Raw genomic sequence first — 17,626 nt, 5'->3', positions numbered from 1 at the left:
GTCCAACCCCCTGCCAGAGCAGGTCCACCCAGAGCAGGTTGCACAGGAACGTGTCCAGGTGGGGTTTGAATGTCTCCAGAGAAGGAGACTCCACCACCTCTCTGGGCAGCCTCTTCCAGGGCTCTGCCACCCTCAAAGGAAAAAGAAGTTCCTCTCATGTTTAGGTGGAACTTCCCATGTTCCAGTTTGTGCCTGTTGCCTCTTGATCTGTCACTGGGCACCACTGAAAAAAGACTGGCCCCATCCTCCTGACACCCACCCTCTAAGTATTTATAGGCATTGATCAGATCCCCCCTCAGCCTTCTCTTCTCCAGACTAAACAGACCCAAGTCCCTCAGCCTTTCCTTGTAAGGGAGATGCTCCAGGCCCCTCATCATCTTCTTAGCCCTCTGCTGGACCCTCTCCAGCAGTTCCCTGTCCTTCTGGAACTGGGGAGCCCAGAACTGGACCCAGGACTCCAGTTGGGGCCTCACCAGGGCAGAGCAGAGGGGCAGGATGACCTCCCTTGACCTGCTGGTCACACTCTTCCTGATGCACCCCAGGTTCCCATTGGCCTTTTTGGCCACAAGGGCACGTTGCTGTTCAGTGTTTCATGTGTTTATGTGGCTTTTAATGTTAGTATCATTATTATAACTTATCAAAACTTTATGCATGTTACTTCAATTATATATGGCTAACTGTATTGCCACTTAGTCTTTGTCGGTCTGCTTGGTGATGACTCTAGTACATTCTTTAGCCAAATCTTATTTGGAAGAGAAGCTGTAGGTGATTTTATTGGTGTCAAAACACTGTTTCTGGTGTGACCAGTCAGGAATTGACGCTAACTTCTGCACAGCTGAGGGAGTGACTTCATTAAACATTTCAAAGTAACTGCAGGATGTGTAGTTTTTAAATTATTTATAATCTGATACGAACAGGGCAAGGATAGTTGTATATAAATATGAATTATATGTAAACCTTACAGAAGGAGAACATTCTCTTTTGCATACTTTTCCATGCTTATATTTCACTTTACACTGCCTGGAGTGCTGCCGCAGGGAGGTGTCTGAACTGGACACATCACTTGTTGTCCTCTTGGTCCAGCCCATACGTGGAATTCCAGGTGTGAGCACGTGTGAGATCGTGTCTGCACGCCAAGCACCAAGGTCTAGGGGCAGTACGTAGCGGAAGCTGATTATTCAAACTCTTAAAATTTTAAAAATTCATCATGGAGAAACCAGGAGCAGCTGTTGTTCTGAAATACTTCTCATTGACTGCCTTATATTATACTTCAGTAATTCCCCGGTGTCCTAAAAACAATCATAACATGTTACTGTCCTATTAAAGGCCTGTGGTTGATGTCAGACAGTGCAGGCCTCTATTAACTATTGAAATTACCTCATTACCTAATTAGTACTAAGTAATGTAAATTTGCCTTCCTTCAGTTGTGTGTCAGTGACTGGTAAACGGGGAATTTCTGCTGGTGACATATCTTTTTATCTTTAATTTTAAATAAAACCCAAATTCCAGTAAATCTGCCATCAACAGGCAAAGGGAATAATAAAATACTATAAAGCAGCCAATGATTCTGTGTATAGAAGAGCTTCTGGAAGGGTAGATACTGACGAGAAGTTAAGTCTTATAAAATCTTTGTGCTGTGTCCCTGGCTGCTTCTCGAACCAGGGGTTCGGAGGGCTGCAGCACCTCTGCTGTGAGGACAGGTTTGCAGGGACCCTGCCATTTATTTAATTTTGTAAACCTTGGATTGAGTTGGGTGAAATTAAGCCCAAATGGTTCCAGACAGCGCACTGTTACTCTCCATTTAAAAGAGCCTGCGTTGGCTCCCCAGACTGGAAATAAAGTATCGGTGTAATCTCTCAAATCTGGGGTGAAAAGATTTGTAGACTATTGAAATACTTTGTTCCACTCCTAAAACATGGCCTGGATATTAATGTCATAAAATACAGGAGAGAAGCAGACTCCAAAGCAGTAATTTGTTATTAAGGAGGTGTTCTGAAAATTTGAGGTTGCTATTACTTTAGAAGTCCTGGATTTTAATCTAGTGGATGGAATTTGTCTTTAACTGTGAGGGGGGAAAAAAAAAAGAAAAAGAAAAAGGTGAGATATACCAAGGAATTGAAGAAAAAATGTTTAGTGCAGAGTCTATACTAAAGGAAAGCAGCTAATGATGGTCTGATTAAAAACGTCTTTCAGCCATTGTCCATTCTGCTTAATCTTTTTATAGTATTTTTGTTTGTGTGTATATTTGTAATGAAATAAGCACTGAGGTCATCTCGAACTCCCAGTATCCAGAGGTCAATGGTAGTCCCCTGCTCTGTGAGATCACCTGTTCTCACTGAGGATCTTTTTCCAGGGATAACTCCCTGCTTTACCAAATCTGAATGAGCTGGATGTGGGAGCATCTCGGTGCGCCAGGCGTCACTCCCTCTCACAGAGCCAGCAGCTTGGGCAGAGAGAGGTTAATTGATTTTTGCCAAGGTCACGGCAGAAGCGTGTCCCTCAACCTCCATTTTCCAGCTCTGAAGCTCACGCTCTAACAAGACTCTTCTTATTTCTGACACACTCAACTTCCCATTCTTCCTGGGCTGACGGATTTTTTTTTCCAGCCTCGCTGTGTGAAAAGATTAGGAGAATAATACGTGCATTGGTAAAATAACTACCGAAACACTGCGCTAATAAAAAATAGGGAGGATGGTGACACGGTGGCTTTTGGGTCCCCCAGTGGGTCACAGTCTGTGTGACGTGACAGACCTGTCTGTAGATCCTCCCTTCCCATTGCTTTTGTTCTGATAAGGAGGCTTCTCTTTGGGGTGACAGCTATTTTTGTACGTTGCTCCAATGGTACATCGGAATATGCGCTTACCGTGGCAGTCGGCAAAAACATCTGGCATCTTGATTGTGTCTATAAAAAAAACCCCCCTGAATAGTTGAAGTGGCCAAGTCATGTACCAAATTTAGACGAGGTTTGAAAGTTGGTATGTTCTGTGTAGAACACTTAAATGAAGTGATTTTAAAGCTGACTGTTAAAAATTGCCTGTGGTAATGAAATGATGTTTTTTTTTTTTTTTCACTTAGGTGGCACATTTGGAACGGACAGGGCATTACTTGACAGTAAAAGACAACCAGGTGGTGCAGTTGCATCCCTCCACCGTTCTCGATCACAAACCGGAATGGGTGCTCTACAACGAGTTTGTCCTCACCACAAAGAATTACATCCGGACATGTACAGACATCAAGCCGGAATGGTAAGTCCTGACGTGGCCATGACCTGCTCTGAACCTCTCTTCTGCTTTCTCCTGGAGCTGAGATTATCTCAGGGGCATGGACTTGAGATCTTGGAGGCGACTGAAGGTTTTCTTTGAGGATGGTCATTTCTGTTTGTGGGAGTTGTGTGTAAAACTGGGATGGCCAGGCCCTGTGTGCGGAGAGATGCTGGACTTAGAACCAGTAACACCTGGTGGGAAGGAGATGCTTGGAGATGCTTGGTTTGGGGGTGTATCCGAGCACCCCCTTAAGAGACACTGGTAGATCCCTCTGCACCTCTCTTGGCAGCAGGGGTCTGTGTTCTTTCTTGAAGGATCTGAACAGGACTCAGTCCTTTCTTAAAATACGAGGGAAGGAGGTGGTACTAGTGATACAACCTGCTACGTTGTGATATTTGTTAGTCAGTAGAGCACATACCAAGGAATTAGAGGCCCCATCCTCCACAGACGAGCAGGGATCTGCGTTGTCTTGCCCGTCTTCAAGGCTGTACTTAAATTTAACTGCAAAAATGGAAGCTCCGGGGACACAGGAGGCTCTTCAGCTGCTGTTGGAATCGTGCTGTTGTGCAGAAAGAGTTTAGAGATTCGTTAGCCAGAAAACACACCATATATTTATATATATATATAGTCCATAGTGTTTTAGCGGAAAATAAGTGTTAGAATCCCATCTAGGAAATCTTTTTCTGAACAAGCTGTGTGTTGCCTGGAGCTGCATCCTATGGCTTTGGGTGCATTTTTAAGCTTGGGATGGCTGAGGCTGAGTGTGTGAGCTCCAGGTGGACTGGTGTGGCTGGTGGACGTGGAGCGGTGGGTCTGGCTGCATGGGCTGCTGTGGCGTGTCCTGAGGGACGTGTGACAGAGCAGGAGCATCTCACTCCACTCAGGCACCGGCTTTTTTGCTTGGGACTGGGATGTAAACGTGTACGAGTGTGTGTGAGTGTGTGTGTGTGAGCTCCCGTTCCTCTTAGAGCAGCAGAATGAGCTCCAAGGAACAGCTGATCCTTGTTTCCCTCAGCTGTGGAACTTCTGTAGGATGCGTCTTAAAAGTTGGGAGTATTAGTAACCAAACTTTTCCTTTTTTGACAGGCTGGTGAAAATTGCCCCTCAATATTATGACATGAGCAATTTTCCACAGTGTGAAGCAAAGAGACAGTTGGATCGCATCATTGCCAAACTTCAGTCCAAGGAATACTCACAGTACTGAATTTATGCTTTGAACTGAAGTTATTCAGAGGACAGCTTTAAGAGATGAAAAGGATTCAAAGTTCCGAGTTGTGCTCTTCACTTTGGTTCAATAATGGCCTTTATTTTGAAAGCTTTTTAATTTTTTCTTTACAGTAAATATTCCATTCTGATTTCATAAATTAAACATTTATGCCTCCCTTTTTGTGTTGACACTGTAGCTCATACTGGAAAAGCTGATCAATGTTTTGCAGTTTATTGAAAGTAGTTCTATATATAACAATGTTATAAGCATTTCTTTAGAAATGGTTGAAAATGCTTCTAAAAAAAAAAAATGTGATTATCGACCATGGTATGCATGATCGTTGTAATTGTTGACATTCCTTTTAGAAGTTGTGAAATGTTACAACTTGTGCTTATGTAGACACAATCTTCGGCTCCAGTACGAAGGTACTGACTTCAATAAAGTCTATTTATACTAATTTTGTGCCACGGTATGTCAGTATTTCTATTGGTTTTGATCAAAACATGAGAAGGCATTTAGTCTCACGTTGAAACTGCCGTTTATTGATGTGGCAGTAGTTAATTATTTTAATATTAAAAGTGCGGATGCTTAAGCAGCACCATTACAGTGCCATCAGTAGATACATACAGTGTTGATCCCGTGCAAACTTGTTGGAATTATGTAGGAAGTTGTTTGAAAAAATGCAATGCATGCAGAGTATTTTTTTTGGAAAATGCTTTCTTCAGACATACTCCTAGATATTTCTTGGACAGAACTGTAGTCGTGTCCTGTGAAGTGTCTGTTGCCAGTTAGGAATGACCCTGCTGGGCAACGTTCAGATACGGTGTAAGGGGACACAAACAACACCCTGAGGTGACATTTCATTGCACTGTTGTAGTTCTGTAGTGATTTCTAGTGAAATAGGACTTGACAGCATTTTTCAGTTTGGGAAAGCTAATCCCGTGTGGAATTCATAGTAAGATTTGATCAGAGAAAGCTAATCCCGTGTGGAATTCATAGTAAGGTTTGATCAGAGGGGCTGGAGCCCCTCTGCTGTGAGGACAGGCTGAGAGAGTTGGGGTTCTTCAGCCTGGAGAAGAGAAGGCTCCAGGGAGACCTTAGAGCCCCTTCCAGTCCCTCAAGGGGCTACAGGAGAGATGGGGAGGGACTCTTGATCAGGGAGTGGAGCCATAGGATGAGGGGGAATGGTTTTAAACTGAAAGAGGGGAGATTTAGATGAGATCTCAGGAAGAAATTCCTTCCTGTGAGGGTGGTGAGACCCTGGAACAGGTTGCCCAGAGAAGCTGTGGCTGCCCCATCCCTGGAGGGGTTCAAGGCCAGGCTGGATGGGGCTTGGAGCAACCTGGTCTGGTGGGAGGTGTCCCTGCCCATGGCAGGGGTTTGGAACTCCATGATCTTTAAGGTCTCTTCCAACCCAAACCATCCTATGATTTCATGTATTTGGTCAGATTTCAGGTTTTCCTCTCCTGCTGTAGGGCTGGAGCAGGAGTAGGTTCTGCTCAGAGAGCTGGGAACTCACCTCAGTGAGACCAGTCTTAAAGCACTAGTATTTGGAGTATCCTATTTACATCATAGCAGTTGGCTAGAAAATTAGTCGGAATCAAGTAATTTGAGGATTTTTGTCCAATTCCAACTTTTTTTTTTTCTTTTTCTAAATTGCCAGTTGGATGACGGGGAGTGGAGAAGTTTTGAAAACTTTTTTGTTAGTGATGAAAACAGTAGTGTGGAGAAAAATGTGTCTGAAGATAAAAAATCGAGTAGGACTCAAATTTATATTTTTTTTTCCCCAAACACTGCGGGATGTGTGAGTCTGCCCCACGTTTGATGAGGGACAGGGGGCTATTCCCTCCCCACTTCAGGTGTTGTGGGGCTGGGACTGGCCTTTCCTGCCCTGTGCAAGAGTTTTCAGTAGGAAGGAGGGAGGTTGACTCTTGAATTGGCTTCAGTTTCCTGACTCGTGGGTACAAAAATTTTTATTTAAAACATAAGGATCCTGGGCAACTTGAGCAATTTGATTCCAAACTGGTGCTGCTGAACATAGGAATGTTTGTTCTACAAACTCTGGGGTGACTGCAGATCAATGTGGGGGGTTTCATGCTGGGGGGCAGAGTGGGGGGACTACTTTGTGTAGTGCCAAAAAGCAGCTGCCCCCCAGGTAAGAACGTCTCTGGTCTCCGTGTGCAGCCGTCAGTAACTGGTGTAGAACCACAGTCCATACGACTGTCCCAGTATGGAGAGGTCCACCACTTCCCAGCAGGAAATCCCTGGAGGACCCCTAGAACCAGCTGGTGGGAACCCCAGCAGTTTTGGTTCTTGTGCAGGGGGGAGCAGATGGCGGTGGCTGGGAGTGGGTCTGAGCACGGGACACACTTTGGCCTGGTTTTATTTCTTTTTGTTTTTTTTTTTCTCCCTTTTCTTTTTTTTAAATTGTCATCCCCATAACCTCAGCTTGGGCTGTGACAGCCAACCTGGGATCTTTCACTCTCTCTGCCACCAGGAATGCAAATGCTCCAGGCCAAATTAATGTCCCCTGACAGCTGGGAGACCTTGCCATCTGCCAATTAAAGTCTGTGACACCTGTGCAGTCCACCTCAATAAAGGCACTGGGGGCCACCGGTGTCACTGGCTTAATTGGAAGGCTGTGGGGTGTCCCGGCTGTCACTGGGGACGGTGTCCTCTCTGAGCTGGGGGGGACCTTGTGGGGATTGAGGAGGGACTGAAGCTCCAACATCTGGGAAATCCAGCGGATTCCGGTGCTTGGGTGACACTTGGCGATGTCATTGTGATTCCCTGACAACCTCAGCTTGGGCTGTGACAGCCAACCTGGGATCTTTCACTCTCTCTGCCACCAGGAATGCAAATGCTCCAGGCCAAATTAATGTCCCCTGACAGCTGGGAGACCTTGCCATCTGCCAATTAAAGTCTGTGACACCTGTGCAGTCCACCTCAATAAAGGCACTGGGGGCCACCGGTGTCACTGGTTTAATTGGCAGGCTGTGGGGTGTCCTGGCTGTCACTGGGGCTGGTGTCCTCTGTGAGCTGGGGATTGAGGAGGGACTGAAGCTCCAACATCAGGGAAATCCAGTGGATTCCAGTGCTTGGGTGACACTTGGTGGTGTCATTGTGATTCCATGGAAAACACTTCTCCTGCTGGAGAGCTGAGGAGCAGAGAGCGCTTGTGGTGCTTCAGTGGAGGAGCAAAGCCTCTTCTCACACGTCACCCTCCTTTCTCTAACGATTTTTGGTTTTTGAGTGTCATTTTAGAGCCCTACGGCAGTGGAAGGGAGCACCTTCTCTAAGAAGTAACCGGCCCTCGCTGAAGGACTAGTGAAAGGGAGAGCGTGGCTTCTCAGAGAAAGGTATTTTCTAGGTCCTAGAGGGAAACCGTGTCTGGAACCCCCTTTTTAACCACAGTTACCTCAGGGATACAGCAGGTGTGTGCGGAATAACTCACATTAGAGAATCGCCTGGGTTTTTCCTAAGTTTAGCTTTGAAAGGTAAAACCTCATTCCCGTTTGGTTTTTTTTTTTATTTTTCCTGGTGGGGAAAAAAAAACCCATCAAAAAAGGTTGCCCAGAGAAACGAGACCAAAAAGGTGTGGAAGGAAGCACCGCTTTATGTAAGACTGCATGAAGGTCACTGCCTTAGAAGGGTGAAAAAGCCAAAAAACCCCCACAGCCCTGCTCGGCATCACAGCTTGTGTTTGGCTGCTTGTACTGCAGGCAACGGGGAAAGTTGGAAATTCCAAAATATCCAAGAGTTTGCTCATGTCAAGTAGAAATTCAGCTTTCCCATGTGGGGTTTTGGGGTTTTTTTTTTACCTGCTGGGCTGGGGAGCGAGAGATCCCGAATAAAGCCCATTGATTGCTCCAACACCAACTCCAGCTCTTCCCTTTTCCGCTGCTGCTGGTGGGGGGGTGAGCACACTGAGTTCGGAGGGAGGGATTGCTCCTTTGGGATTAGTTGGGGACCTGCTTTGGAACAACCTGAAAGGAAAAAAAAAAAGCTTTGGTTACCTGCTTTGGAACAACCTGAAAGGAAAAAAAAGGCTTTGGTTACTTACACTGATTTTTTTTTTTTTTTTATTTTATTTTTTTTTTGTATGAAATAAGCTATTTATAGCACAGGACTTTTGAAGATACGGAATGGATGAGATGATAGGGAAAATAGAACTAAGGGAAAAGAGTATTATTTTTTTGAAAAGAGGAGAGTCTTCCACCTTAACGGTGCTTAGATGATAGGGAAAATAGAACTAAGGGAAAAAAGTATTATTTTTTTTTAAAAGAGGAGAGTCTTCCATCTTAACCGTGCTCCTGTGTGATCCCTCAGAGCAGTAAAGGGCTAATAGGGGTGTGAGGTACCAGGTGTGTTGTGTTCAGTGTGTCCGATGCAGAGGAAGTTCCTAGTGACTAGTGACACGTGTGCGTTCACTTAGATTTGTGGGGATTTTGGAGCATTTAGAGCCTTTGTCAGAGGGAAGGATGAACTGTTCATGCTTCCCTCTGCCTTGATGTCCTAAAAAAAACCCTGTAACTTTTGATTTTGGGAAATGTGTCCCTACAGCAGGGAGGAATCTGGGCACCACCCCGCTTTTTTGTTAAAAAAGCGTGTGACGTGTGATTTATTTTTTTTCCAACCTGTGCTGTTACCTGGTGCGTATTGAAAACCATTATTTGCCATAAGAAATGGCAGCTTGAAGCAAAAATGAGCTTTCGGTGTGGCACTGCAAAAAGACACCTTAACAAAAGTCAAAGGGCAGAGAGTTTTCGTTCCATCCAGTCAAGCTACAATTATTAATTTATAATCAGATTTCTATAATTTTCTTCATTTTATGACAATTTAGCTCTGAAAAGCCATACCGCACCGCCATACTAGGAAGCTGAGTTGTATTCTAAAACACGTGAATTTATTCACTTCCTGTAATTTGTGAGTAGCAGCCGTTTATCTTGCTTTTTAGAACAGCCAAAGGTTTTAATAATAAACATCTTTTACTATGAGAAGTTTAATCTTGTGCCGGGACTCCCTTGACCTTTTAAAATTATTTAACTTGGGGACTAATGTGATGTGACGTAAGATTTATGCGAAGGGCAGAGGGGGAAAAATGATCTACTTGGTCAACAGAGTTCCTTTTTTTGAGGAATACATCTTGGAGCTTTCTTTTTGGGGTGCGCTCCCTGCAACTGGTACAAATTGGGCAGGGAGCCCCAGTAAGGGCCAAACATCAGGGGTTTTTTGAGCTTTAAATGAGCATCTTTAAAAGCAGGATGAAACTTTGCCTTTCGCACGTTGAGGAGCTTGGGCTGCCTCTTGGTTTGCACCGATGAGTCTGAGAGAAGCAGGTGGCATCGAGGAGATCCCAGTATCGAGGGATGAAACTAAGTAACAGCAGTAAAATAACATTCCTGCGGTAACCGACTGGTTCTGCCCGTTGGAGGTGTTCAGATTTTGCAGTTTTCGGCTCAGATTGGGCAGTTTCTCAGGAAACCGGAATGGATGTCGGACAGATGATAAAATAATTTTTGTTTGTGTACATCTCGGCTCTGAGGGATTCTTTTAAGCTTCTTCCAGCTCTGAAAGCTATGCACTAGTTCTGTTGTATAGAAAAATACAGCACAAATTAATGTTGATAATAAATATTTCCTGTGGCTCTAAATATTTGTTATTATTTTGGGTTGGTCTTACTCTTTTAGCTGAAGTGGGCTCATGCCTTCCCTTTGAGTTCAGTGTTTATTTTGTCAGCAATATCCCATGAACGTTCCCAGCCTCCGTGCTTCCGGCAGCAACAAACAGCTTCATTCCGATGGGTTACGGAGTTACATGATACAATGGACCATAACCTCAAATTACTGCTACTTTTACATACTTTAAAAAAGAATTGGATTAAGAGCAGGAATCAGAGATAAGAATTTGAAATTCTGGTCTTAGTGTTCAAAGAAGTATGTATTCTATTTATTGAAAAGTGACAGAATGATATGGGGTTGGAAGGGACCTCTGGAGATCATCTAGTCCAACCCCCTGCCAGAGCAGGTCCACCCAGAGCAGGTTGCACAGGAACGTGTCCAGGTGGGGTTTGAATGTCTCCAGAGAAGGAGACTCCACCACCTCTCTCTCTGGGCAGCCTCTTCCAGGGCTCTGCCACCCTCACAGGAAAGAAGTTCCTCCTCATGTTTAGATGGAACTTCCTAAGTTCACATTTGTGCCTGTTCCCTCTTGTCCTGTCACTGGGCACCACTGAAAAAAGGCTGGCCCCATTCTCCTGACACCCACCCTTGAAGTATTTATAGGCATTGATCAGTTTCCCCCTCACCCTTCTCTTCTCCAGACTCAAAAGACCCAAGTCCCTCAGCCTTTCCTCATCAGAGAGATGTTCTAGTCCCCTCATCTTCCTTGTAGCCCTCTGCTGTACCCTCTCAGCAGTTCCCTGTCCTTCTTGAATGGGGGAGCCCAGAACCAGTCATTTAATTTTCAGTGAATTTACAGACAACAAACAGCTTCTCCCTATAAACAAACCGGTATCAAAAAAAATCCATACGGGAATGGTAAGAAGAGCATTAGCATATTTATGTCATTGTGGATGTTAGATCAGGGCTCTGCTTTACAGGGTTTTGCTCTGGAGCTCCTTGTCGGACTCGCTGCTCTCTGAAGCCAAACGCCATTCACACTCTGCTCTCTGCAGTCTCCAGGTTAAGTCGGAGGTTAAACTAACATGGTGGTGGAGCTGTGATTTTTCTGCAGCCTTAAGAGAAATCCCGTCTGCTTCTGGAGGAGAATTGTGGAAGGAAAAGGGAATAGGAAAATACTCAATTATATGAAATGGTAATGGCCTGCTTCATGATCTCCTTCATAATCGTATTTGTTCTTCAGACGATAATTGCCTGCAATGAATATTATTTTTGCAAGCAAAGCTCAAGAATCCGACCGTTTGTAGTCTATGGGCTTGATAGGAGACTTAACGTTTAGATCTCTCATTAGGTACAGTCAGGTTTCAGAAATTAATTTGCTTTTTTTAGCAGTTTCTTGATCAAACTAATCTGATTATAAAAACAACTTTATCAATGCTGGGCTGTCTAGACTCAGAACAGAACTTCCAAAATTAGCAACAAAGTCAGCAGCAAATCTTTGTTCTTGCTACTTCCAAAACTTCGACGTTAAAAAAAAAAAAGGGTAAAAAAACCTGCAGAGACGTTCTAATTGCTTTTCATTGCCTTCACTTTAACCTGCTTTAAGAAAAACAATTAGTCTTTCCCTTGATTGCGGGCAGCGTGTAACAGAAAGGCCATGTGCTTACGAGCTGCGATACAAACTCCTGCCTCAGTTTTTTCCTAGTGATAGGTTTGTTTATGTTAATTGAATCAAATAGGATGATGTCACCGAAGAAATCCAAAGTTAATGATCTGTCACACTCCCTTCAAAATATCTATCAATTATTTCTGAGGGTTTGCTGCCTCTTTGTGGTATTTCTTGTGTGGAAAAAAAAAATAATATGGAATTCTGTATCGCTCAAAGCTTTCCTTGGGATTGTGCCATCACCACTCCGAGTTTTGCTCTGACGTGAATGAATGGCCCCAGAAGCGCTCGGAATTGCTGGGGATTTTTTTTCTCAGATGGAAAGATGCTCAGATGGAAAACTGGGGCCACGAGGGGCCAGCCATCTTCATTCCTGCTAATTTCGGGTTATTCTAGGATTTTTTTTTCCCCTCCCTTTGATTAGTTACTTCATATAGTTACTTGATAACTATAATCACAGAAATGTTATTTTGGGGAAAGTGTAATCTCATAGGGCTTTAGTAATTTATTTACATTGTTAATTGGTGGTGAGGCTATAAAAGTTACGAACTACCTCCTAAGTTCACGCCTGCCTGCATCTGAATGGCACGTCTTCACTGGTCGTTATTTATAATTTTGGGGGTATTGAACTGATGGAGATTACTCATGTTGAAAAGCTGCTGGAAGGCCTGAACTAGGAATTAAATTATCATAGCGGTTTCATTTTGTTAAGTCTCATTGAAAATATCTTGCTTGCAGGACAATCAAACTCATCAGTGTTCTGCTCTTCCACTTCAGTAGACAAAGTTTTAATCAGTGGCACACTCGATCTTGCAGAATTCAAGGAAAATAATTTCCTGCGTTTTCGAGATGAGCAGAAATTTGTGTAATCTAGCTTTTAAACTCCTGGTGCCTTTTTTTTTTTTCTTCTTTCTTCCTTTCTTTTTGAATAATCAGCTTTACTTCATGCAGTTGCCTATTTCACCTAACTTCAATTATCAAGATGACCCAACGCTGCCATGGGATTAGCTCACGCATGAAGAGGAAGCAACTGAAACTGAACCGGGGCAAGGCAAATAATAGACTGATGGTGAGATCAAAACACGTTAAAAAACGTACCGTTTTCTCTGAAGTTCTGGGTTTGCAATTAGTCTTTGCATTTCGATGGCTTGAGAGAACCTCGTTATTCATCCCTGACGGTCTCACATGGCAGCTTTTACCAAAAAAAATAATACTTTTCTACTGTCCTCTTTTTCTTGGAGCTGCCATCCCATCTTGGCGGTTGGTCATCTGGCTTCAATTATCTTTTTCTCCTTTGGATGAAGCACAAAAGCTCAGGGGCTTCTCACCATCTGGGACGTCTATTCCAGGTCTCAGGGTTTGTTTTCTTTTTTTCTTCAAAGCTCTTAAGAGCCTGGACTCAACTCTTGGTGCAATTGAACCTTCTGAAATAAGGGTATAACTTGTCAGTGCAGGAACCACAAGTACAAGATGGTATGAAAAATTTCAACAGTAACTAATAGTCATCTAGAATCTCACTACCTTCTGCTTGAATTGCAAGGACCGTTTCTTTGAGCGTTTCTTCAAAGACTCCAACACGACACCGCTCTATGGTGTTGGTGAGAGGAAGAACAAGCAGGTGTTGTCACCTACTTTAACTGAAGTTTGGGAGTGTTATTCCAGGATACTTTAGAAAAGCTCTATTTTGATCAAATATTGATCTTTTATGCTGATACTGGAAAATCTGCACATCCCTCTTGTGGTTGAGGTTGATGAATCCAAGGTGTGGAAGCTGCTCGGGGAACTCCAAGCCTCTCTGGTAGCTTGGAACTGGGCTCTCCAGCCACAGGAAGGTGAAAAAAGCCACCTGGGTTTTAGGTAGAATATAGTGAGAAGCCAATGAGAAAAAAAAGCAGAACATTGAAATGATGTTTTAATGGTGACCCCGTGTCCTTATCCACGGGTGGTTTCATTCTCAGTTATGCTGAATCTTACATTTTTGAATTATAGACTTCAGTTATCTTCAAAGTTAAATAGGAACCTAAACACCCTGGAATCTCCACTTATTTCTGCTGTAAGTAGGTTTTTGCTCCTTTGGGGCTAATTGCTTTTATAAACATTTTCAAACAATGTTGCTTGACTTTTCCAAGGGTCTGGGACTTAAACTGTTGATCTCCTCAAATATTAAAAGGATGTAATTCCTAGCTCCAGAGGTGTTCATAAAGCAAAATGAAATCATTTGATGGAAGGTGCTAAGGAAGCTTTAAAGTATTAGCCTAATAGAAAACCTATCACTGGACTTTTAAAGCCTTTCCTCTTCAATTTTTATGGACTGTCTTAATTGACTTTAAAAGGCTTTTATGCACTTATGAATGGGCTAAGTAGGAATAGTCTTTTTTCTTTTTTCTTTTTTTTTTTTTTACCTGCAAATAAGATACAGGGACAGCTTCTAACTTTATTTTAGAATATGTGATATTACAGGCTTTTGCCCTGTGAGAAGGGATTTTCATCTAATGAAGTCTAGTAAAGTCAGGAATAAAAAGTCACGTGCATCTGCTAATGCTGAAAACTTGGGGAGGGGGGGGGAACCTGCAAATAAGATACAGGGACAGCTTCTAACTTTATTTTAGAATATGTGATATTACAGGCTTTTGCCCTGTGAGAAGGGATTTTCAACTAATGAAGTCTAGTAAAGTCAGGAATAAAAAGTCACGTGCATCTGCTAATGCTGAAAACTCGGGGCGGGGGGAAGTTACAATGGGGAATAAAAGAATTGTACCCATAAAACATTTGGAGGTATTTATGATCGCAAGCTTTAAAAATAGCAGGGACCACAGCACTCAGTTTAAGTGCTCCGCTATTGGAGCGACACTAAACTGCCTAAACAAAGTGTAGTATCATGGAGTATCACTTTGTGTTGGAGAATCTTAATTTAGAGGCTACAGCTGAGTTGAATCCCGATCCCCTTGGACTGTTGGGATACAAATCTTTCTGCTTACATGAAACATATGAGTTGAAGTCTCTTCTATCTCAAATTCTCCGTATGCTTCTCAAACCAAAGACCTCCAGAAGCCTTGCTTTTCAGGGAATTTCTCAAGAGAGCACTCCACATAAAGAAAAGATGTGTTCACCATGCTCTGGCTTCTGCCTGCAGCAACAGGGTACGTTTTCTCTGTGAGAGGTCTCTCCCAAAACCTGGCCCTTGGTGACACCAGACCTGTTGTTGGCTCGAAGAGCAGTCCTGGCCGTAGCCTCCTCTGTGCACCAGCCTCAGGGGAACGAGGACGTGCTGTCTGTGAGAAGGCAAGACCAGCCTCCAGCTCAGAGCTTCACCCTGATTCACCTTATTCCCGTACCAGGCAGGTAAAAAAAGCCCTCAAACCCACACACCCAAAAACAATAAAGCTGCTTCTAGTTTATTTAATAGACTTTGACAATCTTTAAGCTGAAAACATGGAAGCAAAGAGCAAACCAAATTAAATTCTAGACTGTATTTAAGACGATGCCTTCCTGCCTGCTTTGCTGCCCTTTACCTGGCACATCCTACCTGCACAGTGTTACGCTGTCTGCGTCTCCAAGGAGATTTATTTTCTCTGTTTCACCTGCACCAGGGCCTCTTTCTTTCAGCACAGATGGAGTATTAATGGTTATCCCGAGGTTACTTTGGTTATTCAAACATTTCCTGTTCTTTTGCTGTTCACTCCAATGCTCTTCAATCCATTTGTTCCTTAAAAGTTCCTTACAAGAGTTTTATTTTGTTTTATCTCCACTTTACTCCTTCCTGCCCACAGGACAGAATACACCTTAGCATCTATTCCATGGAGTTAGCATGCTGGAATATTAAGACAATGGTTATTTGTGGATTTATTATGTTTGATTGCACACTTCTAGTAATAGAAGTAACATACAAAGTTTTTTGCTTCATTACCAACATCACAGTAACGATGCTAAATCATGCAATAGACAAATAGATTTGTAATCAACCATTTCAGTAATGTCTGGTTGACTGAAAACATCTACAAATGGTCGGGAGGAGCAATACAAGACAATATAAGTAAGTTTTCAGATCTCTCATGCTGCCAGCAGAAGCCGGAGGCCTTGAATAGGTTGTGGGTAGTTTGCAGCTACAAGAAAAGACTACAGCTGGATCTCCATTAGTAACTGATCACTGTGCAATTAAGCTTAACCTCCTACCGGTGATGCTCCCCCGGGCGGCAGCTCTCTGAACTTCCAATGAAGAGATTTGGAGCTTGAGCAAATGGTTAACAGCGGGATGAGGAGCAATGTTTGAAGGAAAAAGAGAGGAAAAAGCCCCAAACATTTAAGAACCCATAATCTGTTTTGAGACTTTTAAAGAAGGGAAGAAAACAATTCAAGAAGGATGGTGAATTGGAAAGGGATTTCATGCCTTAGCTGTTGCTGTCTGAAAAGTTGAAATAAATTCTTAAACCACATGAAGTTTTGTGAGCCACTGGTGAGCAGCCTCGACAGGCTGAAGTCTCTGAAGGAAAATACTGAAGCAATTTGAGAAACAAATGTTTGTGGACACAGTGAACACCTCGTTTCTGATGTAGTTTCCATATTCTGCAAATAGGAATCTTCCTGCTGGATTCTTACGTGGTTTAGGGCAGGATGAAAGGCTCTGACCTTGTATGAACTGAGCAGCCTGTCAGAAAGGTTCCTCTGGATAATGAATTCAGCCAATTCTTGGCTAGCCTTCCTTCAAAGTCAACTCACATCAAAAAGCTGAGTTTCTGCTACACTTAGGTATGCTTCGTGGTATTCCATGCTCATGCCACATCAGGAGACTGAAGAAAAGGTTTCCCCAACAAATAGAATGGGCAAAGGATTCATAGAATGGTTAGAGTTGGAAGGGACCTTAAAGATCATTGAGTTCCAACCCCCTGCCATGGGCAGGGACACCTCCCACCAGACCAGGTTGCTCAATGATGCCACGGGTATTACTAAATGGTAAATATTAAAATATCAGAGGAGGGGGATCGAGGAGCTTCAGCGGGCCTTTGATCAGAAAACACACTCTCTAGTCTTTTCCACTGATGGCTAATGGGCTGGGTGCTGCTCAACAAACCACTGGCCCTCCTGGGTTAGGATTTGGAAGCAAAAATAGTTTGTTTTTTTAAAAAAAATTAAAACCACGAAGTATATTCTCATATGGAATACAACAATTATTCTGAAAAAAAAAAAAAAAAGAATGATCACCTACATTATTTTTTTTCCATTATCTGAGTTCTGTGGTATCAGTGTGAGCTGATGAGGAGCGTGTCCCCCGTGTCGGGATAAGGGATACTGGAGCCACACAGTCAGCGCAATCCAATCTATTCCCGCTAATTGCTTGGCAAGCGCTTTTTAAAATCGTGATATTCGGCGTCTCCGGCTTTATGGGCCGCCGTTTTTTGTTTTTTTTTTTTTTTTTTTTTTTGTAACTTTCCCTTTTTTTTTTTTTCCCCCTCGTTTTCCAGCGCCTGCGACAGGAGCCGGCGGCCGGATCCGCCGGCGGCCGGATCCACCGGCGGGGGGTTTGCCGGTGTCACCGCTGACACGCTTTAACAAAGAATAAAATATATCATCCCGCTTTTTTCCCCGCTCCTTAAAAACGGGGTGCTGAGGAAAACACCCCCCTACAAAAAAAATAAAAAAAAATTAAAAATAAGATAGAGAGAGAGCGGGGAAAACCGTACCTGGCGTTCGGGGCCGGGCTGAGGACTCTGAGGGGAAGTTTCCCGCCGCCGGGCGTGAGGCGGCGCGCGCCCCCCTTTCCCCCTCAGGGCTCCCCCTCTCCCCCTCAGGCGGCCGGGCTCGGGCCGCGCCCGCCGGGCTCTCGCCTGTGCCCGCCGTCCCCGGGGCTGGCAGGTGGGTAACGCCAGCTCCA

At 43.7% G+C, this 17,626-nt stretch overlaps 1 long non-coding RNA gene across 1 annotated transcript; it reads left to right on the top strand.

Annotated features, from left to right (window-relative positions):
* Positions 1 to 3,047: 3,047 nt before the first annotated feature.
* Positions 3,048 to 4,927, top strand: LOC106885130. Its single transcript, XR_001411386.1, has 2 exons — positions 3,048 to 3,245; positions 4,350 to 4,927. It is a non-coding gene; the product is annotated as an uncharacterized LOC106885130 (long non-coding RNA).
* Positions 4,928 to 17,626: the final 12,699 nt, after the last annotated feature.

The sequence above is a fragment of the Calidris pugnax genome, unplaced genomic scaffold (genome assembly GCF_001431845.1).
Source record: "Calidris pugnax isolate Ruff unplaced genomic scaffold, ASM143184v1 scaffold49, whole genome shotgun sequence".
NCBI lineage: Eukaryota > Metazoa > Chordata > Aves > Charadriiformes > Scolopacidae > Calidris > Calidris pugnax.
Note: the sequence above shows the minus strand (reverse complement) of the source record. Positions and strands in the feature narration are given on the sequence as shown.